We start from the raw sequence: 6,390 nt of genomic DNA, 5'->3' as shown, positions 1-6,390 counted from the left end.
ATTCTTTGTTACCTATTATCTTTTTTATTACAACAAAAAAATCAAATTAAATTATCTTAATCTTGAACAAAAAATCAATCCATGTTTAATTTGATTGTAAATTCAAATTGGATTTCAAATTTTTAGTTTTGGTCTATGAATTTTTTTATTTTTTATAAAAGTCAATGAATGATTTGATTGGTGTGATGGATAAAAAATAAAGTTTTAATAAATTAAAATATAAGATTGTTACTTTATTTTATGGTTAAAATTAATATATTATTACTATTTATTATTATTACTAGTATTTGTTATTATTTATTTATTATTGTTGTTAGTATTTATTATTATTATTATTATTATTATTATTATTATTATTATATATTATTATTTATTATAAGAAATTGCATCGATGCATGGATGTGGTGGAGTGCAAACTGCATAGAACCAATTCCCTCCTATGCAGAGTTGGTTCCAAGACTCCTTCCCCATCAATTATGCTCTCAAGCTGCTGGGACACTAAACCGTGCATGCACTTCAAAATAAGCTTCGTTAAATGAGAGATATTATGGCAAAAGAGTATAATTACCCTCATTCACAAATTGCTGGAAAAGAGCATGATTCAGCATAGCAAATTCATCCCTCCTAATCTTTGTGAACAGTTAATCCGTTCACGAGAACACAAAATAAGGATTGATAATAAGAATTATGATACTTATTTTAATTAATAATTTGGATGAATTTATATTAAACGAAGTTGTGAAATTAATTATATATAATCCAAAATATTATATTAAATTAATTATCATATTTTGTCCCTAATGCTTCACTTATATAACATATATATTATTGTATTTAATCAATGAGACAAGAGTTAAGTAGCTTTTGGTAATAATTATAAGTTAAATTTAATGTTTAAAAAAATATTTGATAAAAAAATAATTTATTATGTTATTCAATTATATGGATAATAAAAATTGAAAATGGATTTGTATATTTGGTCAAATAACATTAGTAAAGTTTATTTTCTAATCATTAAGGTAATAAATATTAATTTAAATTTTATTTTATTTTATTTTATTTTAAATATATGTTCGTTAAAAATATTTTGTTATCTTATTATCAATGTGACAACCCAAATTCCAGCACTAAAGACAATAAACAGGTTCTTACATTAAGCTATAAAAAACACACAAATATAATAAAAAGAGGTGGAAATATATTGTGTACGGTCTTTTAATATAAAAGTTTATCCAAAATAGTATTTCAAAATGTAAGGAAAGATCTTTCGACTAATACAAAATACTTTCCTATACCTATCTACAACTATGTAAATCACCAAATGTTTTTTTGGTAACATAAGTGCTACTACCAGTTAACCCTGCACCATCCTATGTTCATGTGAATAAACAAAATCATAGTAGAAGAATAATAATACCATAACAAACACAAGTGTAAGGATAAGCTAGAATCATGAAAGATCATACTAATAATTTTAGATTATGATCATAATAAAAAAATGGTTTAAATACTATTTTTGTCTTTATTTTGATCCAGTTTGTTCAATTTGGTTCCTCTTTTTTTTTTTTTTTTCGCGTTCAATTTGGTCATTGTTTTTCTAAATTATGTTCAATTTTTTCTCTTTTGTTAGACGTCATTTAAGTTGATAATGACGAAGTGTACAAGTTGACACTTTCACATTACATAGACTGATTTAATTATAATTGTTTGTGTTTTGTGCAAATAAGTCTCCATTTTAGTTAAATTTGTTCAATTTAGTTCCACCTTCCACTTCATCATCCTCACTCACTATTTCATGATCCTTCACCACTACACCATTCACCACTGCCACCACCACCACCACTACTACCACACTAAAATCACATTCAACACCATTACACTAAATCCACCACCAGCAACACTCACAGTGATAAGGATTTTAGTGTGGTAGTGGTGGTGGTGGTTGTGGGTTTAGTTTGATGGTGGTAGTGGTTGTGGTGGTTGTGGGTTTAGTTTGATGGTGGTAGTGGTTGTGGTGGTGCTAGTTGTAGGATGGTAGGGGTGGTTTTAGTTTGGTGATAGTGGTGGTAGCGACAATGGTGGTGGTGACAATGGTGAAGGGTCATGAATATAGAGTGAGGGTGATGAAGGAGTTAATGGTGAGGGTCACGATGAAGTGGAGGTTAAGGGTAATGAAGTGCAAGGTGAGACTAAATTGAACAAATTTAACTAAAATATGGATTTATTTGAACAAAACACAAACCGTCATAATTAAAACAATCCACGTAATGTGAATAGTGTTAGCATGTACACTATGTCGTTATCAATTTAAACGACGCCAATGAAAGGGACGAAATTTAACATATTTTAGAAAAACAAGAACCATTTTGAATGCGGAAAAAAAATAGTGACCAAGTTGAACAAATTAGACCAAAAGAGGGATCAAAGTAGTATTTAAACCTAAAAAAATCATACATAATAATTATAATCACACACACAATATATATATATATATATATATATATATATATATATAATACAAACCAAATAATATTACAATAAAAAAGGACTCATAGCTCTTTCCTACTCATCACACATCAAACATGACTTCCGAAGGACTCAATGTATTGATTAGAATTTGAGACCCTACACCTATTATTCTCACTCTTCCCCTTCAAAGGTCCTCCTCGCCATCCCATGGCCACATCTTATACCAACAAAGTTTAACATGGTAAGTCACTCATGTGTAGATTTGTCCCTCGATGCCAAATCTATTAATGAATACCTCCTTCAACTCTCACTTTAAGTATCTACCTCTGTATGAGTCCAATTACTTAGTAGAGTCAGGATGATCTCACTGCAAACTCTAACATCAATACACTCCACACATCAACCAAACATAGTAGCATTTCCCCTTCAGAATTACTACCTTCTCATTCCATTATATGCAACATATCATATCACAACAATTTATCCCATCATAAAGCATGTTTATATTCCTTTAAAACTCTAATTACTCAAAAAACACAATAACTTCTCAAAGATCATTGATATATTATAACATATATTTCACACCACATCTAGTAGAATCGTTTAGCGAGTTACCCTTGGAAGGGCACTCGCTTAGCAAACAAATGGCTCACCCAACAATTCCACCATTGGAACAAAATGCAAAATAATTCACCTAGTGAAAGCAGATTCTCCCAGCGGCCCATCCTCCTTTGAATCTCTACCAAATCTATGTTTGGCTTTCACTCAATGAGAGTCTTCTTGCACAACGAGCATGACTCCTCTGACTCTTTGCCAAACCTAAATTTGACATTCGTCCAATGAGTAACGGGCTTGCTCAATGAGTCTACATAATGCAAACTTAAAAATCTGCACAATAGAAAATACTCCTTACCCTAATTGAGTGTTTCTTTCTCTAAATGAATCAAAACAGAAACAATGTGCTCAAACTGGCTCATTGGATTTACGAGTACCCTTTCACAGTACTAACCCCAAATTTCACAACTCAGGATACTAAGCCAGCTCAAATAAGAGTAATTTATACATCTAAGATCACAACCACAATATGGAGACATTCAATTTAAATCAGAATTACTAAGTATCAACCATTCAATCCAAATAAAACAAAAATGACGATAATTAGATCTAGATGCCCTTACCTTGTCTAATACTCCTAATGCTTTTTAAAGCACCCATCCAATCGTTTAATCTCACAAGTAACTCTATCTACGCACAAGAACATCATATTAATGATCTAAGCATACCACTAAGATTGCAAACATGCAAAGAATCATTTTGAATATAGTTGAGTCACATGCAACTCAATCATACTCATAACAACAAATGAACACAATTTTGACTTTCGAAAAGAGTAGAAAAGAAAAACTCACTATATTCACCATTTTGATCGGACAAAGTTGTAAATTTTCTGTTGTGAACTCAATGGTGGTCTCTAATCGAAAAACATACGAATGATGAGTTAAATTTCTTAGACAAAAGTTAGAGGAAGATTAAGAGAAATAATTTTAGAGATGGTAAGATTTTATAAAAATGAACTAGAAAATAGAAAAATCTATTTATAACACAACTATTTATTAATAAAATATTTGAATATTATTTTATTAATAAATACCCATTTTTTGATATTCACAATAAAATATAGTCATTAGCCTACAAGACAATTGATGTCACCTGCAACAATTTTTTCCTTAACAATTGTCCCATGTCCTAATATGAATGGAATCTTTGATACCAATTGTTGGATTGAACGTTTACCACTAGGCTAAAAGCTAAAATAATTAATCAGGACATAACTCTTTTTACTTAAGAACGTAACAACCAAGTGTCACGATTCAATTGTGACTTGACTTCTGTCACAAGATAATTGATGTCACCTGCAACACATTATTTGTAAGTAAACATTATAGATGAATTAACGAAAAATATGTTATTTTTTGAAATAATATTTTTTCATGTAAATAAAATGTAAAATTTAATCAGTTACAGTACGTTATAATTGAATAACTTAATGATTATTTATATTTAGCACAATAATTATTTGAAAAATTAAATTTAACTTACTATTATTATCAAAATACACCTTATCTCGGGAATTTAAATTTATTTATTAAGTTTTGAAGTATTTTCCATCATATATGTCTCACATCAATTAGTTAGGGAAAACATAACGTGACAATAAATTTATTTTTCTTATTTTTCCATATTTTATATGGTTAAGTTGATAATTTTGAGAGTAATAAAGCATAAAAAATAAACTTATAAAAAGTAGAGTAATATATTTTTTCTCCCTTATTTTTTATAAAAATTAGAATTAATATTTTTTTTCAAAATTTTAGTCTAATTTAGTTATTTAATTTTAAAATATATAAATTTAATTATTTTATATAAATTTTGTTAAATTTATTTGAGGTTTTAAAAAAATGTGAATTAAATTTTGTTAATTTTTTGAGCAAACATTTTATTATTAGCTATAGCTTACTAAAAAAATATTAAATGCAATAACCCCGACTTTTTATGTAATAATATTCAAACACAATTCCTTCTAAAAGTTTTATAATTTTATAGTTTTATGTATAATTTAACCAGTAATAATATAAAATGCGTCACCGGCGCTTATCGTGAAAAAAAATATTAATAACATATTTTTAAGGCTTAAATAGTCTTTTGGTTCTAGTTTTGGACGACTTTTTTCATTTTGGTCTTATTTTTGAAAATGTTTTCATTTTGGTCATACCTTTCGTAATTTGTTTTTAATCGACTCCTTTTCGTTAATTCCGTCTAAATCGTTAACGGAACAGTGTCAGCGTGGTGATTTTGTATGACGTGGATACTGTTCAGTGACATGTCCGTTTGCACTGTCATACTCCAGATTTTAAATTGAAATTTAGGGTTTGTGTTCATTGTGGTTTAGGATTTCATTAAAGTTCAGCTAAAAACGAATGTCTCGTGGGACATCTTCATCTTCTTGCAATAGCTGGGTTCACTGAACATGCAATTCCTGCCATGGTGGTTCTAGGGTTTCAGGCTCACCCCCAATTTGCGATTGCAGAGACATTACAGTGGTGCGCACAGCTAGAACTACAAAGAACTTGGGTAAATCCAATCAATACTAACAAAAAATAATACCCTAAAGCAGGACATACCTCTGCGATGAAAACGTTTTTCCCTCCGCAACGATTGTCCAAAGATGAGCGACGAACTGAGAAGACAGAAATTGATCCGAAAGGCCAAATTCTAGAATTTCAAAGAGCGACGACAAAATCCCCAATTCAACCCCCAAATCCACAATTCTACATGAACAACCCTAAACCTAATTTAATTCAACTTAAACCCTAAAATGAATATGCAATTTCAATTAAATGGTCAGCATAGTGCAAACGGACACGTCACTGAACAGTATCCACGTCACACAAAATCACCACGCTGGCACTGTTCCGTTAACGATTTAGATAGAGTTAACGAAAAGTAGTCTATTGAAAACAAATTACGAAAAGTAGGACCAAACTGAAAACATTTTTAAAAGTAGGACTAAGGTGAGAAAAGTCGTCTAAAACTAGAACCAAAAGACCATTTAAGCCTATTTTTAATAGACTTTTAAAATAACTCTGAGTTATTAATTAAATTGATTGAAAATAGTATTTTCTTTACACACTTATTTAAGTAACTTTAATGGATTTTTTTAAAGATAAGGACATCTATAGAGATAATTTTCTAACTAGTTATTTATTTGAAAAAATTGAAGAATAAATCTTATATAATACATCCACTTTCTTGGGCTTAAGAAATCTTTGTGTATAAGGAAAATTAAAAGAAAAATTCAGGTAAAGTTTCTAAATAAATATTTTTGAGATAGAATTAAAAAAATATATAAAGAAGCATGTT

This window comes from Vigna unguiculata, chromosome 6 (genome assembly GCF_037176805.1).
Source record: "Vigna unguiculata cultivar grain cowpea cultivar isolate G323 ecotype 2 chromosome 6, ASM3717680v1, whole genome shotgun sequence".
Classification (NCBI taxonomy): domain Eukaryota; kingdom Viridiplantae; phylum Streptophyta; class Magnoliopsida; order Fabales; family Fabaceae; genus Vigna; species Vigna unguiculata.
Note: the sequence above shows the minus strand (reverse complement) of the source record.